This window comes from Salvelinus namaycush, chromosome 31 (genome assembly GCF_016432855.1).
Source record: "Salvelinus namaycush isolate Seneca chromosome 31, SaNama_1.0, whole genome shotgun sequence".
Lineage (NCBI taxonomy): Eukaryota > Metazoa > Chordata > Actinopteri > Salmoniformes > Salmonidae > Salvelinus > Salvelinus namaycush.
In genome coordinates, this window is record NC_052337.1 from 19,712,488 (window position 1) to 19,734,744 (window position 22,257).

Consider the following 22,257-nt stretch of genomic DNA (forward strand, 5'->3'; position numbering starts at 1 on the left):
ATCTTTGTATAGAAACCAAGGTCTGGCCCTGGGGGTCATCTCTCCCTAGTACCTTTTATAGAACAGAAACATTAGCTCATGCTCTGGAATGCATTCTCTCGGTTTTATCACCCAAAAGACATCGTAAATCTCCTGTCAGTGTAATCTCCCAGAGGCACACTTTCAGCTCACACAGACATGAGTTATAAGAACCCTATATTCTGTTGCATTAAACAACCATTTGATGCAATAAAAGTATAACAATCTTGCAATTTTACTCTCACACACCACAAAAGGCCATTATTACAGACAGAAATACTCCTCAGCACCACCCACCCCCACTGCAGGTGAAGAAGCTGGATGTGAAGGTCCTGGGCTGGAATGGTTACACGTGGTCTGCGGTTGTGAGGCTGGGTGCAGATACTGCAAAATTATCTAAAACAACATTCGGGGCAGCTTATGTTAATTTTTCTAACATTCAATTCTCTAGCAACAGTTCTGTTGGACATAACTGCAGTCGGCATGCCAATTGTACACTCAAAACTTGAGGCATCTGTGGCATTGTGTTGTGTGACAACTGCACATTTTAAAGTGGCCTTTCATTGTCCACAGCACAAGGTGCACCTGTGTAATGATCATGCTGTTTAATCAGCTTCTTGATATGCCACACCTGTCAGGTGGATGGATTATCTTGGTAAAGTTCACGCACAGTCAAACTTTTGAATGACTTTATAAAAATGGTATTGATAGGAGTGGGGGAAAAAGGTGCTCATGCATTGATAAGCACATCAAAGGCGTTAATGACAGATAATAAAAGACAACACTTTTGCAAACTTCTGTGCACGCACTCCCTAAAGACCTTTGCTTGAAAAACTAGAATCGGCAATATTACTGTTTGTCTCTCTTAAGCCACCGTAGTAACAATATAGCTAGAAACACTTCTCAAAATATTCTTCCTCGGAATTCTGTATTGAATTTTTAAAGTTTTGCAGAGGTCTTAGTCGCGCAATTACACATCTGTTTAGTGCAGTACTTTTCAAGTGAATGATAGCAAACACTTCATTGAAGAATCCCATCCATAGTTCCCAACCCTACTGTGAACCAGTCACAGATGAAGGGTGTAGACTACCAAACTTCGACTTGCCTCAAGAAAGAAATTGGGGTACACAAACAGCTGAAAAAAAACCTACCGAACACCAAAACTAACAAAAACTTAGAAGCATAAACTGTTTCGACTTGGAAGCATGTGACAGCCTTTTGCGGCAGGTGGACGAGCAATATCCACCATCTTGGTACAGATGAAACCTGAGCTGGAATGTGAAGCTAACTGAAGCTGGCTAGATTTAAAAGACCCTGTGTAGATCTAGCTAGCTAGATTTAAAAGACCCTGTGTAGATCTAGCTTGCTTCTTGGTATACCACTCTGGGAACACCCTGGACTTAGCATACGACATGGCCTCTATACTACATTATGGACAGTACTGTTCACTACTCTATACTATGGATGCACATTAACACTGTCTATAATGCACTACGCATGGACACTAACACTGTCTACACGGTTTCCCACTACAGCTCTGTATGTTCTGTCAATGGGGAACCCACCATCATAGCCAATATCCACAACAGGATATCAGAGATGGGCCAGAGAACACATAGGACTGAACTAGATGTTCAGAAAGTCTGACCGCTCTACAACTGTGGTTGTATCAAATCAAATTTTATTTGTCACATGCGCCGAATACAACAGGTGTAGTAGACCTTACAGTGAAATGCTTATTTACAAGCCCTTAACCAACAATGCAGTTTTTAAGAAAAATACATCCAAAAAATAAGAAATAAAAGAAACAAATAACTAAAGAGTAGCAGTAAAATAACAATAGCGAGGCTATATACAGGGGGTACCGGTACAGAGTCAATTTGTGGAGGCACCGGTTAGTTGAGGTAATTGAGGTAATATGTACATTTAGGTAGAGTTATTATAGTGAGTATGCATAGATAATAACACAGTAGCAGAGTAGCAGCAGCATAAGAGGGGGGGGGGGGGGCAATGCAAATAGTCTGGGTAGCCATTTGATTAGATGTTCAGGAGTCTTATGGCTTATGGGTGGAAGCTGTTTAGAAGCCTCTTGGACCTAGACTTGGCGCTCCGTTACTGCTTGCCGTGCGGTAGCAGAGAGAACAGTCTATGACTAGGCTGGGTGGGGTCTTTGACACCGCCTGGTATAGAGGTCCTGGATGGCAGGAAGCTTGGCCCCAGTGATGTACTGGGCTCTAGGCACTACCCTCTGTAGTGCCTTGCGGTCGGAGGCTGAGCAGTTTCCATACCAGGTCGTGATGCAACCAGTCAGGATGCTCTCGATGGTGCAGCTGTAGAACCTTTTGAGGATCTGAGGACCCATGCCAAAACTTTTCAGTCTCCTGAGGGGGAATAGGTTTTGTTGTGCCCTCTTCATGAATGTCTTTGTGTGCTTGGACCATGTTAGTTTGTTGGTGATGTGGACACCAAGAACCTTGAAGCTCTCAACCTGCTCCACTACAGCCCCGTCGATGCGAATGGGGTGTGCTCGGTCCTCCTTGTCCTGGCATCACACGGTCAGGTCTCTGACCTCCTCCCTATAGGCTGTCTCCTCGTTGTCGGTGATCAGGCCTACCACTGTTGTATCATCTGCAAACTTAATGATGGTGTTGGAGTCATGCCTGGCCGTGCAGTCATTAGTGAACAGGGAGTACAGGAGGGGACTGAGCACGCACACCTGAGGGATCAGCGTGGTGGATGTGTTGTTAACTACCCCTACCACCTTGGGGCGGCCCATCAGGAAGTCCAGGATCCAGTTGCAGAGGGAGGTGTTTAGTCCCATGGTCCTTAGCTTAGTGATGAGCTTTGAGGTCTCTATGGTGTTGAGTGCGGTCTTAGTGCCAGCATCGGTCTGTGGTGGTATGTAGACAGGTACGAAAAAACAGATGAAAACTCTCTAGGTAGATAGTGTGGTCAAATGAATAGCATTCTCACATAGGTGTTCCTTTTGTCCAGGTGGGAAAGGGCAGTGTGGAGTGCAATAGAGATTGCATAATCTGTGGGTCTAGGGTTTCTGGGATAATGGTGTTGATGTGAGCCATGACCAGCCTTTCAAAGCACTTCATGGCTGCAAACGTGAGTGCTACGGTTCAGTAGTCATTTAGGCAGGTTACCTTACTGTTCTTAGGCACAGGGACTATGGCTTGAAACATGTTACAGACTCAGACAGGGAGAGGTTGAAAATGTCAGTGAAGACACTTGCCAGTTGGTCAGCGCATGCTCAGAGTACACATCCTGGTAATCTGTCAGGCCCTGCGGCCTTGTGAATGGTGGCCTGTTTAAAGGTCTTACTCACATCGGCTGAGGAGAGCGTGATCACACAGTCGTCCGGGAACAGCTGATGCTCTCATGCATGTTTCAGTGTTACTTGCCTTGAAGCGATTATAGAAGTAGTTTAGCTTGTCTGGTAGGCTCGTGTCACTGGGCAGCTCTCGACTGTGCTTCCCTTTGTAGTTTGTAATAGTTTGCAAGGCTGCAACGAGCGTTGAAGTAGTACAATTCGATCTTAGTCCTGTATTGATGCTTTGCCTGTTTAATGGTTTGTCGGAGGGCATAGCGGGATTTCTTAAAAGCTTCCAGGTTAGAGTCCCGCTCCTTGAAAGCGGCAGCTCTACCCTTTAGCTCAGTGCGGATGATGCCTGTAATACATGGCTTCTGGTTGGGGTATGTACGTACAATCACTGTAGAGATGACATCATCGATGCACTTATTGATGAATCAGTGACTGATGTGGTGTACTCCTCAATGCCATCGGAGAAATCCCGGAACATATTCCAGTCTGTGCTAGCAAAACAGTCCTGTAGCTTAGCATCTGCTTCATCTGACCACTTTTTTATTGACCAAGTCACTGGTGCTTCCTGCTTTAATTTTTGCTTGTAGGCAGGAATCAAGAGGATAGAATTACGTATGGTCAGATTTGCCAAATGAAGAGCGAGGGAGAGCTTTGTACGCATCTCTGTGTGTGGAGTAAAGGTGGTCTAGAGGTTTTTTTTTACCTCTGGTTGCACATTTAACATGCTGGTAGAAATGAGGTAAAACGGATTTAAGTTTCCCTGCATTAAAGTCCCCGGCCACTAGGAGCGGCGCCTCTGGATGAGCGTTTTCCTGTTTGCTTATGGCGGTATATAGCTCATTGAGTGCTGTCTTAGTGCCAGCATCGGTCTGTGGTGGTATGTAGACAGGTACGAAAAATACAGATGAAAACTCTCTAGGTAGATAGTGTGGTCTACAGCTTATCATGAGATACTCTACCTCAGGCGAGCAAAACCTTTATACTTCCTCAGATATCATGCACCAGCTGTTGTTTACAAATATACATAGAGCGCCACCCCTTGTCTTACCAGAGGCTGCTGTTCTATCCTGCCGATACAGTGTATATCCCGCCAGCTGTATGTTATTCATGTCGTCGTTCAGCCACGACTCGGTGAAACATAAGATATTACAGTTTTTAATGTCCCGTTTAATCTTGTAATCTATTTTCCAATGATTGCATGTTGACCAATTGTCACGTTCCTGACCTGTTTTCTGTTGTTTTGTATGTGTTTAGTTGGTCAGGACGTGAGCTGGGTGGGAATTCTATGTTGTGTGTCTAGTTTGTCTGTTTCTATGTCCAGCCTAATATGGTTCTCAATCAGAGGCAGATGGTAATCGTTGTCCCTGATTGAGAATCATATATAGGAGGCTTGTTTTGTGTTGGGATTTTGTGGGTGTTTGTTACCTGTCGCTGTGTCTGTGTTTATTGCACCACACGGTACTGTCTCGTCTCATTCGTTCGTTCGTTCTTTCCTGTTCGTGCGTTCTTCATTTTATGTAGTTTGCATGTTCAGGTCAGTCTACGTTGTCTGTTTGTTATTTTGTATTTATCAAGTATAGTTCGGTTCAGTGTTCGTCTTGTCTAATAAATTCATGATGTCTACATACCTCGCTGCACATTGGTCTTCCGATCCCTCTCTCCTCTCCTCGTCCGAGGAGGAGGAGGAATATTACGACGACCGTTACACCAATAGAACGGATGGCAGTGGGGGTTTACTCGCTGGCCTACGAATTCTCAGAAGGCCTTCCAACCTCCACCCCCTTTTTCTCTGTCTTTTCTTAACGCAAATGACGGGGATTTGTGCATGTTCCTGGGAAAGCAGTACATCCTTCATGTCGGACTCGTTAAAGGAAAAAGCTTCTTCCAGTTTATGGTGAATAATCGCTGTTAAGTGCTTTTCGGTCATAGGAGACGGTAGCAGCAACATTATGTACAAAATAAGTAAAAAAATATGTTACAAACAAAACGAACAAAATAGCACAGTTGATTAGGAGTACTATTTTTAACCAGACAGCATCAGATACATGGGCTACACATACTGAGACAGAGGGCCCTGTTTTGCTGTCTCGGATGCTTTATCTGAGATTGATGAGTCTTTCTGTCAATAGCGTACATCTGCAGGAACACCCACCCACCTCGAGCATCCCATTGGTTCCTTCATGAACATCCCCACTCCTTCATGAATATCCCCCCTCAAGCATCCCATTGATTCCTGCATTAACGCCCCCCCCCCCCCCTCCCCCCTCGGGCACCCCATTGGTTCCTGTTTATACCCCCCACCCCCCTCGAGCACGACATCTTCATGCTTGTGACACTTTTGAATGTGAATCAAAAGGTAAATAAAAGTATTATCTGAGTTTTTTTTGCCCCCGCCTCTCGGAATCCTCCTTGCTAGCTAGCGGGAGTGACACCGGTAAACAGTGTCTTCACCGTTATTAATAGAACTGTTTAAATACAGTGCCCGACAGGACACTGTCTAATGGTCGCTCCCGCCTCCCGCTAGCACAGCATACGGGAGCAACACCATGTGCTAGACACTGTGTGCTAGCTTGCTAGTTAGCACAAGGTGGTTGCCCTCGCCTGCTTTGTGCCGGAGAAAACATTGCCTGATAGGTGGGGGCCAAGGACATTGTTTACCTGTCGCCACCTCCTCCCGCTAGGTAGTTAGGGACACTGTACGCTAGCTGCCACACTAGCTGGGTAAGCTAGCACACAGCGTCCCGCCTGCCGAAACACCTGCCCTTGCCGTCATTAACAGAACTGCACGAAAACTGTGCCGGAGAGGCGGGGACGACAGACACCGGTGTCTACCGGTCTACCTTTCTTCTGTCGCCCTTTCTTCTGTGTGGTTTATCCGCGGCTGGCATCCGATGTTATTGTGTATTAACGCCACCTACTCTTTTATTTATTTTGTAATTTTACCCCTCTTTTCTCCCCAATTTCGTGATATCCAATTGCGATCCAATTCCGATCTTGTCTCATCACTGCAAATCCCCAACAGGCTTGGAAGAGGCGAAGGCTGAGTCATGCGTCCTCCGAAACATGACCCGTCAAGCCGTGCCTCTTAAAACCTGTTGAGGACAGAGGGCGCTGTTTTCACTTTGGGGGAAAATCGTGCCCAATTTAAACGGCCTCGTACTCAATTCTTGCTCGTACAATATGCATATTATTATTACTATTGGATAGAAAACACTCTCTAGTTTCTAAAACCGTTTGAATTATATCTGTGAGTAAAACAGAACTCAAGTTGGAGCAAACTTCCTGACAGGAAGTGGAAAATCTGAAATCGATGCTCTGTTCTAGGGCCTGCCTATAAATGTCCTTGATATATACCAGTATACATGCACTTCATACGTCTTCCACTAGATGTCGACAGGCAGTGAGAGAAGAAATGGAGTGTATAACTTGATCTGGGGTCGAATAAAAGCTCTCGGCATGACGTGTCACCAGTTTCCTGTTTTCTGGAGAGCGCGTGAAGGGACCTGGTTTTGCCTTCTGAAAAGCTGCCGTTATAGACGACTAATATCTCCGGCTTTGATTTTATTTGATACATGTGACAATATCATCGTAAAGTATGTTTTTTCAATATAGTTTTATTAGATTATTGAAATTTATTCGGGACGTTAGGCGTGTTGCGTTGTGTGCCTTTGTTCAGGAAGGAGAGCTTCGCGCTACTTTGCTAGCGTTCCGTGCTAATTGACTGGAGAAGAGGACATTCTAAATCCAAACAACGATTGTTCTGGACAAAGGACCCCTTGTACAACATTCTGATGAAAGATCATCAAAAGTAGGACCCATTTTATGATGCTATTTCATATATCTGTCGAACATGTGAAATAGTCGTTTGCGCCCAGATTTTGGGTACTCTCTCGCTATAACTAAGCTGTATGTCGTAATGAAGTTATTTTTAGAATTCTAACACGGCGATTGCATTAAGAACTAGTGTATCTATCATTTCCTATACAACATGTATTTTCTAGTAACGTTTATGAATAGTTATTTGGTCAGAATAGTTGAGTGTCGTAAAAATATCCGCACATTCTGGGAAAAATATGCTACGTTAGCACAATGTATAACCACTGATTTCAGCTCTAAATATGCACATTTTCGAACAAAACATAAGTGTATGTATAACCTGATGTTATAGGACTGTCATCTGATGAAGGTTTATGAAGGTTAGTGAAAATTAATATATTTTGCTGGTTTATTCCCTATCGCTAACGTGCCTATTGCTATCGCTAACGTGCCTTGATGAATGAATGCGGTAGTGTGGTAGGCTATTGTAGTAAGCTAATATAATGCTATATTGTGTTTTCGCTGTAAAACACTTAAAAAATCGGAAATATTGGCTGGATTCACAAGATGTTTGTCTTTAATTTGCTGTACACCATCGATTTTTCAGAAATGTTTTATGATGAGTATTTAGGTATTTGACATTGGTGTCTGTAATTACTCTGGCTGCTTCGGTTCTATTTCTGACGGTAGCTGTGATGGTAGCTGCAATGTAAAACTGATTTATACCTCAAATATGCACATTTTTCGAACAAAACATAGATTTATTGTATAACATGTTATAAGACTGTCATCTGATGAAGTTGTTTCTTGGTTAGTTTGGTTGGTTCTTGGTTTGTTAGGTTGGCTTTGTGCATGCTACCTGTGCTGTGAAAAATGTCTGTCCTTTTTTGTATTTGGTGGTGAGCTAACATAAATATATGTGGTGTTTTCGCTGTAAAACATTTTAAAAATCGGACATGTTGACTGGATTCACAAGATGTGTATCTTTCATTTGCTGTATTGGACTTGTTAATGTGTGAAAGTTAAATATTTCTAAAAAATATCTTTTGAATTTCGCGCTCTGCCTTTTCAGTGGAATGTGGGAGGAGTTCCGCTAGCGGAACGCCAGAGCCAGACAGGTTAACACCTGCCCGCTTAACCCGGAAGCCAGCTGCACCAATGTGTCTGAGGAAACACCATTCAACTGATGACCGAAGTCAGCCTGCAGGCGTCCAGCCCGCTACAAGGAGTCGCTAGTGCGTGATGTGCCAAGTAAAGCCTCCCCGGCCAAACCGTCCCCAAACCCGGATGAACCCAAGACTGTAGTGACGCCGCAACACTGCAATGCACTGCTTTAGACCACTGCGCCACTCGGGAGGCACAAGTTGCAGATGCAGGAAAGCCCAAATGCAGGCCGCAATTGCATCCTTCCCCTTTCTGTCGGCACGTCTTGGTCAAATAAATGATCAAACAGGAAACTGTGAATGGCGACACCCCAGAGAAACCAACTACAACTGGACACGACATGCCTCACAACACCCCGATGGCCAAACAGCTACTCCGGGTTGCCACCACTGTCATTATACAGCACAGTAAAGTAGCTAAAACGTAGTAAGTGCACTGCTAAAAAATATAGTGTCTGTCCCCTGTTTCATGAGCTGAAATAAAATAGCCCAGAAATGTTCCATAAGCACAAAAAGGGTACAGTGGTTCCTCCTTTAAAAGTTGCGTCATACTGCGGCACACCTTGCGTGCTGCTGCATCATTCTGTAGCAAATCCTTTAATTGTCAGACATTTTTTCTGTTACTGCAAGTTATTGCTAGTTTGACCATCAGAGGGCATCTTTGAGAAGCATTTGATAGTATTCCGTAATGGCATTACCAGAGAATTTAAAACCTTTTTTGTAATAACTTAATCTATGGGATTGATTTTAATAAATTTGTCTTAATTTGATTCTTATTGTGGTGTTTCTATTCAGAGAAAAATTTAAAACTAAACCCTCAGGGTTTCCGTTAGGATGGAATGGAAAATATGGCGCTGTACAACGTGATGGTCGGGAGTAGGCTACAGGATTGGAGGATTCTAAATTGTTTGCCTTCATTAGACAACTTTGTTTCAATATTTCTGTAAATCAGTGATATTTATTCCCATAGTAATTCGTTATGGATCCATAACTAAATCAACATCTGCATTTTGAAAGAGTATTTTTTATCAACGAAATGTGTTTATTTGTTTATTATGCTACTGTGCAGTCTACAATACATACTGTAGTAAACATGGGAAAGTGCCTAATTCCTTACATAAGGGAGACCAGGCCATGTCTGTACTACAGAATGCAGGGCATGCGGGAGGCCGGTGTTATTTCATAGTCGTGTACAATGTAGAAAATAGTAAAAATAAAGAAAGATCCTGGAATGAGTAGGTCTGTCCAAACTTTTGACTGATACTTGCTTAATTAATTTGATTAATATTATGTTTTTTCCATTCCAAGAAAAACGAAAAACCCTTTGGGTTTCCATTAGGATGGAATGGAAAATATGTCGCTGTACAACATGACGGTCGGCAGTACAGTACTGGGCTATTTAGCTAAAGAATCCCCGCAGGGCACGAGGAAGGAGTAGGCTGTCTTTGTAAATAAGAATTTGTTCGTAAATGACTTGCCTAGTTAAATAAAGGTTATACTAAGAGCATAACATTTCTGCACCCTAATTTTCTAATTCTTGTCTAACCAATACCCAAATGGAGATTAAGTGAAAATAAAAATCTCATTGATTGCCATGCTTGTCTCAGAGCAGCGTGAAACGATGCTAAAATAATTGTAGGCTTTTGCTTCTGACTTCAATATGCTCTTTAAACAAATAAGACCTACGCCATTTTTAACAGCACATTACTCAACACTAGTGAGACTCATTTCGCCTATGGTAGGCCTACACTATATCGGAAAAATATTTTTTTTCATTTACGTGATTCTCCGCCAATAATTACATTTAGAGGATTGGAGGACTCTAAATTAATATATAAGGGGCATTTTCCATGAGATATTCTCCGATATTCTCACAGATCCTAAGGGGCTTTAATATAATTCTAAATTAATAATAATCGCTTTGTTTAAAAAGTAACAATATTTTGGAGATTTCGTTTTCACTTAACCTAGAGTAAGCGAGAAAAAGGCAATTCTTGGACATGGGGTGAGACATTCTCACTCATTTGTAAATAGAGAAACCTAACTTGATTATTTAGCAGACATCACTTGCTTATATTCAGTCGACACATATCTCAAGAATATCATGGAATATTTGAACAAGTAATTTGTTATGGATCCATAACGAAATAAACATCAGCATTTTGAAAGAGTATTTTTATCATTATTTTATTAACGAAAGCATAAAGATGCTGATGAAGAAATGCAGTACTGTACAGTATATGCTTTTACATTTGGATAATAAAGCATTTTGAAGATATAAGCCACCTGCATTTGTTTTTTAGGCTACTGTGCAGTCTGACAAGTAAACATAGCATACAGTACATACTGTAGTAAACATGGGAATTCCTTACATAAGGGAGAGCATGCCATGTCCAGACTTTCTCGGTGACCTCAAGTACTCATTAACTCTGTCTTTAATGCTTTTTCGGGTTGCATCAGTCATGGCCGGAAACTTCTGAGACACAGTATTACTGATGAACACCCGGAGGTTCACTGGTAAACCACATTTGTCTCGGGATCCATCCCAGTTTGTATTCTGTGCCCACTCGTGGTATCTCTCTTCGGTTACACATCCCTGGAATAGCGGCCCTTGCTGTGCCTGGTGAGCAGTTGGTCGAGTTCTGTTGTCAGAAGAGGAATAGAAATGTCAGGGTGAACTGACGACCTGACGAACCCGCCACGTATGTTGACTCTGCCTGTCAGAGGTGGAGTTCCAGAGCTCAGGGGTGTTTGTCAGGTCGTCGGTGCAGCCCGTTGTCCAGCCCTTTGTCCACTGATCTCCATGGAAGGTTGCTGGCAGGGTTGTAAGCTCTGCAAAAACACATTCACGTTTTTAGTACACAATTATCGATTTCATACACAGTACGCCTACACATTGAAGTTGAAGTCGGAAGTTTACATACACCTAGCGAAATACATTTAAACTCAGTTTCACAATTCCTGACATTTAATCCAAGTAAAAATTCTCTGTCTTAGGTCATTTAGGATCACCACTTCATTTTAGGAATGTGAAATGTCAGAATAATAGTATAGAGAATGATTTATTTCATCTTTTATTTCTTTCATCACATTCCCAGTGGGTCAGAAGTTTACATACACTCAATTAGTATTTGGTAGCATTACCTTTAAATTGTTGAACTTGGGTCAAACGTTTCGGGTAGCCTTCCACAAGCTTCCCACAGTAAGTTGGGTGAATTTTGGCCCATTCCTCCTGACAGAGCTGGTGTAACTGAGTCAGGTTTGTAGGCCTCTTTGCTCGCACACACTTTTTCAGTTCTGCCCACAAATTTTCTATAGGATTGAGGTCAGAGCTTTGTGATGACCACTCCAATACCTTGACTTTGTTGTCCTTAAGCAATTTTGCCACAAATTTGGAAGTATGCTTGGGGTCCTTGTCCATTTGGAAGACCCATTTGCAACCAAGCTTTAACTTTCTGACTGATGTCTTGAGATGTTGCTTCAATATATGCACATAATTTCCCTCCCTCATGATGCCATCTATTTTGTGAAGTGCACCAGTCCCTCCTGCAGCAAAGCACCCCCACGACATGATGCTGCCACCCCCGTGCTTCACGGTTGGGATGGTGTTCTTCGGCTTGCAAGCCTCCCCCTTTTTCCTCCAAACATAACGATGGTCATTATGGCCAAACAGTTCTATTTTTGTTTCATCAGACCAGAGGACATTTCTCCAAAAAGTACAATCTTTCTCCCCATGTGCAGTTGCAAACCGTAGTCTGGCTTTTTTTATGGCGGTTTTAGAGCAGTGGCTTCTTCCTTGCTGAGCGGCCTTTCAGGTTATGTCGATATAGGACTTGTTCTACTGTGGATATAGATACTTTTATACCTCTTTCCTCCAGAATTTTCACAAGGTCCTTGCTGTTTTTCTGGAATTGATTTGCACTTTTCACACCAAAGTACGTTCATCTCCAGGAGACAGAACGCGTCTCCTTCCTGAGCGGTATGATGGCTGCGTGGTCCCATGGTGTTTATACTTGCGTACTATTGTTTGTACAGATGAACGAGGCGTTTGGAAATTGCTCCCAAGGATGAACCAGACTTGTGGAGGTCTCCAAATTTTTTTCTGAGGTCTTGGCTGATTTCTTTTGATTTTCCCATGATGTCAAGCAAAGAGGCACTGAGTTTGAAGGTAGGCCTTGAAATACATCCACAGGTACACCTCCAATTGACTCAAATGATTTCAATTAGCCTATCAGAAGCTTCTAAAGCCATGACATCATTTTCTGGAATTTTCCAAGCTGTTTAAAGGCACAGTCAATTTAGTGTATGTAAACTTCTGACCCACTGGAATTGTGATACAGTGAATTATAAGTTAAATAATCTGTCTGTAAACAATTGTTGGAAAAATTGCTTTTGTCATGCACAAAGTAGATGTCCTAACTAGTCTTGCCAAAACTATAGTTTGTTAACAAGAAATTTGTGAAGTGGTTGAAAAACTAGTTTTAATGACTCCAACGTAAGTGTATGTAAACTTCCGACTTCAACTGTATATATATATATTTTTTAATGATCAGAACATTAACCATGTGTGTTCGCTTGTTTTGTACTGTTCTGTAGTTTCGACCCAATGATTCGTCTGACAAACAAATAACTTTGCGTCCTGCAGGCCCAGATCACAGCTGGCGAGACATTTAATAATGTCATCTTCACAGACAAATCAACCGTGGCCCTTGAGCAATTTGCTCAAAATTGCTACAGAAAAAAAGGAAGAAGATCAAGCAAGCCGAGTCCCAAGCACCCGCTCAAATTTCAAGTGTGGGGGGCAATTTCTAGCCAGGGACCAGGCCCATATTTGATTTTTGATGGTAAGTTTGGCTATTTACAAAGCAAAAGGTACATCAAATATTGTAGCCTACACCTCACGGACTGTTATGTGTTCCACAATAATTCACTCTTGCCTCCTTTTTCAGGTATCATGGCTCGAGATTTCTTTGAGGAGAAATCATCAAGAGATACGCTGGACCCTATGTCAGAGAGGTGTTTCTGGGTACACATTGTTTCTTTCAAGGTAAGATTATTGCAATATTTTGTTACAATTAGGCCTATTTACATGTATATTTCTATTATTGTACCTAATTTTGGCTGTTAGGTGTCTTGTTTTGCACACTTTGTACAAAATAATAAAATGCAGTACTACAGGATATTTCTTAACGTAGTTCTTTATTAGCTAGCTATAACTGGCATGTTCACGTATCGCCAACCAGTGTCACGAATCCAACCGAGGCAGGCTCTCCTTCCCGTTCGGGTGGCGCTCGGCGGTCGTCGTCACCGGCCTATTAGCTGCCACTGATCCTTTTCTCCCCCTCCTTATGTGTTTATTGATTACACCTGTTTTCATTTGTTGGTAATTAGTTGGGTTTATCAGTCAGCCGGCCCGCCCGGTTCTTTGTGCGGGATTATTAGTTGTTAAGCGTGGTGTCTGTTTTGTACTACGTGTCTACGTGGTTACTGGACTGCTTTCATTCCCCCCGTGTCTGGGGTAGTTTTTGTGAGCACCCAGTGTATTTAGAAGGGTGACTTTAGTTTCTCAGTGTTCATTAAAAGGGAACATTTGTTATTGCACCCTCTGCTTCCTGCGTTTGACTTCGCACTCCGACACCCAGTCCTTACAGAATCCCGCACCATCATAAATGGAGTCAGCAGGAGGAGCGGCCAACCCTCTCCCATCGATGGAGGAACGGGTGCTCCATCATACCACCGTTCTCCACCGTATCGGATCGGCGATGGATTCTATGATGGAGCGAATGGACCGATGGGAGAGGAGTGGTTTTCTCTCTCCACCTCCGGCTCTTCCTACCCAGGACTCTCCATCCCCTGGCTCCAGCACTCTCCGTCTGACACTCCCGAGGGATTATGATGGAGCGGCGGCAGGGTGCCAGGGGTTCTTACTCCAACTGGAACTGTACCTTGCCACCGTAAGACCCACTCCCTCGGGAGAGGAGAGGGTGAGTGTCCTCGTCTCCTGCCTCACGGGTCGTGCTCTGGAGTGGCGAACGCAGTCTGGAATGGCCCAGACTCAGCGAAGGAGCACTACCCAGAGTTTTCCCGCCGTTTTCGTGCCGTGTTTGACCACCCTCCAGAGGGCCGAGCGGCGGGAGAACGACTATTCCATCTCAGGCAGGAGAAGAGGAGCGCCCAGGATTACGCGCTAGAGTTCCGGACCCTGGCTGCAGGATCTGGGTGGAACGACAGGGCCCTTGTTGACCATTACCGGTGTAGTCTCCGGGAGGACGTCCGTAGGGAGCTAGCATGTCGGGACACCGCTCTTTCCCTGGATGAGTTGATTGACATGTCCATCCGACTGGACAATCTGCTGGCTGCCCGCGGGCGTTCTGAGAGGGTCCTGTACGTTCCACCACCCAGCATCTCCGCTCCCATTCCGATGGAGTTGGGAGGGGCCGGGCCGAGGGGTACCGGAGGAGGAGGCCCCCCCTGCACCAGCTGTGGTCGGAGAGGACACACGGCCGATCGGTGCTGGGGGGGTCCGTCTGGGAGTCGAGATGGCAGGCGGAACGCTTCTCGATCACCCCAGGTGAGTCAGCACCAAACTCACCCAGAACCCCCTGTTGGTCACATGTTTGTCTTAATTTTTTTCCTTAAATCTTTTCCATCTTCCCAGCATAGGGCGCTAGTCGATTCAGGCGCAGCTGGGAACTTTATGGATCGCGGACTCGCTCTTAAGTTAGGTGTTCCGCTTGTGCCGATAGATTCTCCCTTTCCCGTGCACTCCCTAGATAGCCGGCCATTAGGGTCAGGGGTGGTCACGGTTCCCCTGGACATGGTGACGCAGGGGAATCATAAGGAGCGTATCAGTCTGTATATTATTGATTCGCCTGCGTTTCCAGTGGTGCTAGGGATTCCCTGGCTGGCCCGGCACAATCCTAAAATTTCGTGGAGACAGGGGGTTCTCCAGGGGTGGTCAAAGGAGTGTTCTGGAAGGTGTGTGGGAGTTTCCATCGGTACCACATCGGTGGAAAGTCCAGACCAGGGTCCCACGGTGTGCATTCCCCCCGAGTATGCCGATTTGGCAATCGCTTTCAGTAAAACGAAAGCGACTAAATTACCACCTCATCGACCGGGAAGGGATTGTGCGATAGATCTCCAGGTAAACGCTGCGCTTCCCAAGAGTCACGTGTACCCATTGTCCCAAGAGGAGACGGTGGCTATGGAGACATATGTCACTGAGTCTCTGGGACAGGGGTACATTCGGTCCTCCATCTCACCCGCCTCCTCGAGTTTCTTTTTTGTGAAGAAAAAGGAGGGAGGTTTGCGTCCGTGTATTGATTATAGAGGTCTAAATGCCATCACCGTGGGGTTTAGTTACCCACTACCTCTCATTGCTACGGCAATGGAATCATTTCACGGAGCGCAGTTCTTTACAAAATTGGATCTCAGGAGCGCGTATAGTCTGGTGCGTATTCGGAAAGGAGACGAGTGGAAAACCGCATTTAGTACCACATCGGGCCATTATGAGTACTGCGTCATGCCGTATGGGTTAAAGAATGCTCCAGCCGTTTTCCAATGCTTTGTAGACGACATTCTCAGGGACCTGCACGGGCAGGGAGTGGTTGTTTATATCGATGACATTCTGATCTACTCAGCCACTCACGCCGCGCATGTGTCTCTGGTACGCAAGGTGCTTGGTAGACTGCTGGAGCATGATCTATATGTCAAGGCTGAGAAGTGTGTGTTCTCCAAACGAGCCGTCACTTTTCTGGGTTATCGCATTTCCACCTCGGGGGTGGTGGTGGAGGGTGACCGCATTAAGGCCGTGCGTAATTGGCCGACTCCGACCACGGTAAAAGAGGTGCAGCGGTTTTTGGGTTTTGCCAACTACTACCGGAGGTTTATCCGGGGTTTTGGCCAGGTAGCAGCTCCCATTACCTCACTGCTGAAGGGGGGTCCGGTGCGGTTGCAGTGGTCAGGAAAAGCGGACGGAGCTTTCAACAGGTTGAAGGCGCTGTTCACGGATGCACCCGTGTTGGCGCATCCGGACCCCTCTCTAGCATTCATAGTGGAGGTGGACGCGTCCGAGGCTGGGGTAGGTGCCGTGCTATCACAGCGCTCTGGTACGCCACCAAAACTCCACCCCTGCGCTTTCTTCTCGAAGAAGCTCAGCCCAGCGGAGCGTAACTATGATGTGGGGGACTGGGAGTTGTTAGCAGTGGTCAGTGCTCTGAAGGTGTGGAGACACTGGCTTGAGGGGGCTAAGCACCCTTTTCTCATCTGGACCGACCACCAGAATCTGGAGTATATTTGGGCAGCTAGGAGACTGAACCCACGTCAGGCAAGGTGGGCCATATTCTTTACCCGATTCCAATTTACGTTATCGTATAAACCAGGCTCCCAGAACGTAAAGGCGGATGCACTGTCCCGGTTTTATGACACGGACGATCGGTCCACCGAACCTACTCCCATCCTTCCTGCATCAAGGCTGATGGCACCAGTAGTGTGGGAGGTGGACTCGGACATCGAGCGGGCGTTACGGGCGGAACCCGCTCCTCCTCAGTGTCCGGTGGGTCGGAAGTACGTGCTGCTTGGTGTTCGGGACAAATTGATTCGGTGGGCTCACGTTCTACCCTCCTCGGGTCACCCTGGGGTGACAAGGACAGTGGGGAGCCTTCGGGGGAGGTATTGGTGGCCTACCTTGGCTAGGGACGTTAGGGTTTATGTTTCCTCCTGTTCGGTATGCGCCCAGAGTAAGGCTCCTAGGCACCTTCCTAGAGGGAAGTTACAACCCCTCCCCGTTCCACAACGGCCTTGGTCGCATCTGTCCGTAGATTTTCTGACCGATCTTCCCCCGTCTCAGGGGAACACTACGGTACTGGTGATTGTGGATCGGTTCTCTAAGTCCTGCCGTCTCCTCCCGTTGCCCGGTATCCCTACAGCCCTGCAGACTGCGGAGGCATTATTCACCCACGTCTTCCGGCACTACGGGGTGCCGGAGGACATCGTTTCTGATCAGGGCCCCCAGTTCACGTCCCGAGTATGGAGGGCGTTCATGGAGCGTTTGGGGGTCTCGGTCAGCCTGACCTCCGGTTATCACCCCGAGAGTAATGGGCAGGTGTAGAGAGTGAACCAGGAGGTGGGTAGGTTTCTGCGGTCGTATTGCCAGGACCGGCCAGGGGAGTGGGCGAGATACATCCCCTGGGCCGAAATGGCCCAGAACTCACTACGCCACTCCTCTACTAACGTGTCCCCCTTTCAGTGTGTATTGGGGTACCAGCCGGTTCTGGCACCATGGCATCCGAGCCAGACCGAGGCTCCTGCGGTGGAGGAATGGGTGCAGCGCTCCAAGGAGACATGGAGGGCCGTCCAGGAATCCCTCCAACAAGCTAGTGGACGGCAGAAGAGGAGTGCTGACCGCCACCGCAGTGAGGCCCCCGTGTTTGTACCGGGGGACAGGGTCTGGCTCTCGACCCGAAACCTGCCCCTCCGCTTGCCCTGCCGGAAGCTGGGTCCGCAGTGTGTAGGTCCTGAGGAGAATAAACGAGGTGTGTTATCGATTACAACTCCCTTCCTTTTATCGTATTAACCCTTCGTTTCATGTGTCTCTCCTCAGGCCGGTGGTAGCTGGTCCCATGCAGGACGGTGAGGTGCCGGAGGTCCCTCCTCCCCCTCTGGACATCGAGGGGTCCCCGGCGTACTCGATACGGGCCATTCTGGACTCGAGACGCCGGGTGAGGGGCCTGCAGTACCTCGTGGACTGGGAGTGGTACGGTCCAGAGGAGAGGTGCTGGGTACCGGTGGGGGACATTTTGGATCCGTCTATGCTGAGGGATTTCCATCGCCTCCATCCGGATCGCCCTGCACCTCGTCCTCCGGGTCGACCTCGAGGCCGATGTCGGCGCGCTGCGGGAGCCGCGCGTCAGAGGGGGGGTACTGTCACGACTCCGACCGAGGCAGGCTCTCCTTCCCGTTCGGGTGGCGCTCGGCGGTCGTCGTCACCGGCCTATTAGCTGCCACTGATCCTTTTCTCCCCCTCCTTATGTGTTTATTGATTACACCTGTTTTCATTTGTTGGTAATTAGTTGGGCTTATCAGTCAGCCGGCCCGCCCGGTTCTTTGTGCGGGATTATTAGTTGTTAAGCGTGGTGTCTGTTTTGTACTACGTGTCTACGTGGTTACTGGACTGCTTTCATTCCCCCCGTGTCTGGGGTAGTTTTTGTGAGCACCCAGTGTATTTAGAAGGGTGACTTTAGTTTCTCAGTGTTCATTAAAAGGGAACATTTGTTATTGCACCCTCTGCTTCCTGCGTTTGACTTCGCACTCCGACACTCAGTCCTTACAACCAGGATCAAACTGACCATCACCTAACCATTTGGGTGGTCTTAACCAATCATAGCACAGTATGATATGGCGGTAAAATGCATCCAATTATAATTCAGTATGTTTACACATATATTACATCCCCCTTCTTTTAAAACAAAAGACAAATGTTTACATATTCTAAGCGTTTCTTTTGAAAACATGCTCTGCAGTTTGAACTCAAGGTAAGTAACCATTTATATTGCATACTACACCAACTGAATCAACATAGACTCTGAAACAATTATCCAACATACTGTTACTTTTCGAACAAGGAATTCTCAGCAACTCAGCTTTCACAGTAGAAATACATCTTAACATTTCAAACAAATACAATACCAAAGCATTTCAAGTGAACTTTCAATAACAAGTTTACAGTCTGGAACTCTTTTAGGGCAGCGATCCGCCTACACCCTTTGACATTTCACAGGTCTAGGACAGCTCTGGGCTTGACCTCTCTTCCTGACCTTGTGCGATATGATGCTGAGCAGGCTTCTGTGTCAGTCAACAGTTCTTGTGGTGTTGCAGGTAAGTATGGTCTATGTTGTGTTGTGTGTGTGTTTAGTCCATCACGTTCTCTTTCAGGGGAACAGTTCATCTCATCAGTGTGTTGTTCTTTTGTGTTCAGTAGGTGCCGACGATTGCGGCGGTACACCGCTCCTTCTGCGGTGCGGACGTGATATGAACGTTCAGTGTCAGCTGGCTGGATGACGACTGCTGGCTTCCAGAGGCCATGCTCTTGGATTCTAACTGACTCTCCGTCGATCAGTGGTGGCAGTGGTCTAGCTGACCTGTCGTAGTATCGCTTTTGTTGTTGTTGTCTCTGTGCACGTTTTCCATGCATTTCCTTGTAGCTGACGACCTCAGGTTGCAGCTGCTGGTTGGTGCTGGGAAGGGTTGAGCGAAGTCTGCGGCTCATCAACAGCTGGGCTGGTGATTTGAAGTTGTCAACTGGAGTGTTGCGGTATTCAAGGAGACTGAGGTAGGGGTCTCTCTTGTCTGCTTTTGCTTTATCCATGAGTGATTTAGCAATCTGCACAGATTTTTCAGCAAGGCCATTACTTTGAGGGTAATGCGGGCTTGTGGTGACGTGTGAACTCCCATGCTTTTGTGAAGGATTCAAACTCATTTGATTTGTAACAGGGCCCATTGTCAGATATTAAAGTCTCTACAATGCTATGCCTGGCAAAGGCTGCTTTCAGCTTGTGTATCACAGCTGCAGATGTGGTGCTGTGAAGCTTGTCGAGTTCGAAGTATCTGCTGTAGTAGTCCACTGTTACGATGTAGTCCTCGTTGTTCCAGGTAAACAGATCGGTTGCCACGATCTGCCAGGGTCGGTCTGGGATACAGTGAGGTAACATTGGCTCTTTGGTGTTTGAGGGGCGTCGTTCAAGACATATGGCGCATTTACCAACAATGTCCTCTATTTGTTTGCACATTCCGGGCCAAAACAAAATGTCCCGTGCTCTCTGTTTGCACTTTTCCATGCCCATGTGTCCAGCATGGATCTTTGTCAAAATCTCTTCTCTGAGACTGGTAGGAATAATGATTTTCTCTCCTTTGAAAATTATTCCGTTGATCTGTGATAGTTCATCAAATTGGTTCCAGAATTCTGAGACGCTCTGAGGGCATTTTCTCCTCTCCTCAGGCCATCCATCCTGTATGACTTTCCTCAGCTGTGCGAGTTGCGAGTCCATTTCTGTTTCTGCTTGGATCTCCTTCAGTTTTGTGTAACTAACTGGTAAGTTGCTGTACAAAGTGTGCACTTGCATGTCCATGCCTTCACTGAGGCTGCTGTCCTTATAGGTAAGAAACTTCCTGGAGAGTGTGTCTGCGACAGGGATGTCTTTGCCTGGACGGTGAGTGATTGTGAAGTCATTTTTTGTAGTTGAAGGATCATTCTCTGTAGCCTTGGCAGGGCTGCGGCTAGTGGTTTCCTCATAATTGACTCAAGGGGCTTGTGGTCGGATTCCACAATGACTTGTCGTCCATATATGTACTGATGGAAACGTTTACATCCGAACAGAATGGTGTAGAGCTCCTTTTCGATTTGAGCGTAGTTGATTTCACAGTCTGTGAGAGATTTGGAAGCGTAGCCGATGGGCTTTCCTTCTTGCAGTAGCACTGCACCTAGTCCATACTTCGACGCGTCCACTTGGAGTCTGAGCTCTTTGTCGGGGTCGTAGTAGGCAAGGATTGGTCCTGGTTCTCTCGTGATCAAGTCTTTCACATTCTGGAAAGCAATGTCGTGTTGCTTGTCCCAGAGAAACTCACTGGACTGCTTTAGCAGTTGACGCGGGGGTGCATTAGCATTGGAGAGGCTGGGTGCGAACTTGACTAAGTAGTTGACCATGCCAAGCACTGTTTCCAGCTCTGCACGGTTCTTTGGTGGCTCCATTTCTTTTATGGCTAAGATCTTCTGTGGATCTGGCTTGATTCCAGTCACTGTAAGAAGATGTCCGAAGTAGCTGACCTCTGTAGCGCCGACTGTGCTCTTCTCGGGGTTGAGCCTCACTCCTCTCTCACGGGACCTTTGCAGCATCGCGCGGAGGTTTCCGTCGTGCTCCTCTTTGGTTCGACCATTGACAAGGATGTCGTCCACAATTGCCACAACTTCGTCGAGGCCTTTGTACACTTCATCGATCTTTCGCTGAAACTCGTCTTGGGCTGAGATAATCCCAAAAGGCAGGCGACGGAACCTGTAGCGTCCAAACGGTGTGTTGAATGTTGTGATCTTAGATGACTCTTCTGTGAGCTTGATAACCCAGTAGCCTGATCTAGCGTCCATGACACTGAAGTAGTGTGCTCCCGCTAGCTTGTGTGTGATGCCATCTAGCGTCGGTAAAGGATAATGGGGGCGTTTGATAGCCTTGTTCAAGTCTCTTGGGTCGAGGCATACTCGGAGCTTGCCTGTGCGTGGTTTCTCCACCACCACTAACGCATTTACCCAGTCAGTCGGTTCTGTAACCTTGGTGACTATGTCAGATTGCTCCATGCTCTCCAACTCTTTCTTCAGACGGGCACGGAGAGCAAGGGGAATCTTTCTCGGTGGGTAGACCACAGGGGTTGCGTCTGGGTCAAGGTGAATGGTACATTCTCCTGGGAATAATCCTATTCCTGTAAAAACATCAGCAAACTCCTGCAGTACATTGTCTGTCTCTACTGGTGCTGTCACTGATAAAACTAGCTTGATGAGGTCCATGTCTAAACATGCTTTAAGACCTAGCACTGCAGGTGCTCTAGTGTCAACAACGTAAAAGTCCAACATCATGTCACTTTCCTTGTATTTGCATTTGAAAGTGCATGTGCCTTTTACTGGGAGCTGTTCACCACCATAACCAGTCAGTCTACGCGTGGTGGGCTGTAGCTCGCACTCAGATGTCAAGCTACGGTACTTATTCAGAGGAATAATGTTTACTTGTGCACCAGTGTCTAGTTTGAACTTTAGCTTTGTGCCTTGTGTTCCTATCTCAATGTCAGCAAAGGCTTGTTCTGTCTCTGATATTTTACTTTTCTGTGTCACTGAATCAATAAACAGTTCATCAGCGTTTGACTCTTTGATTGACATTTCATCTTCACTCA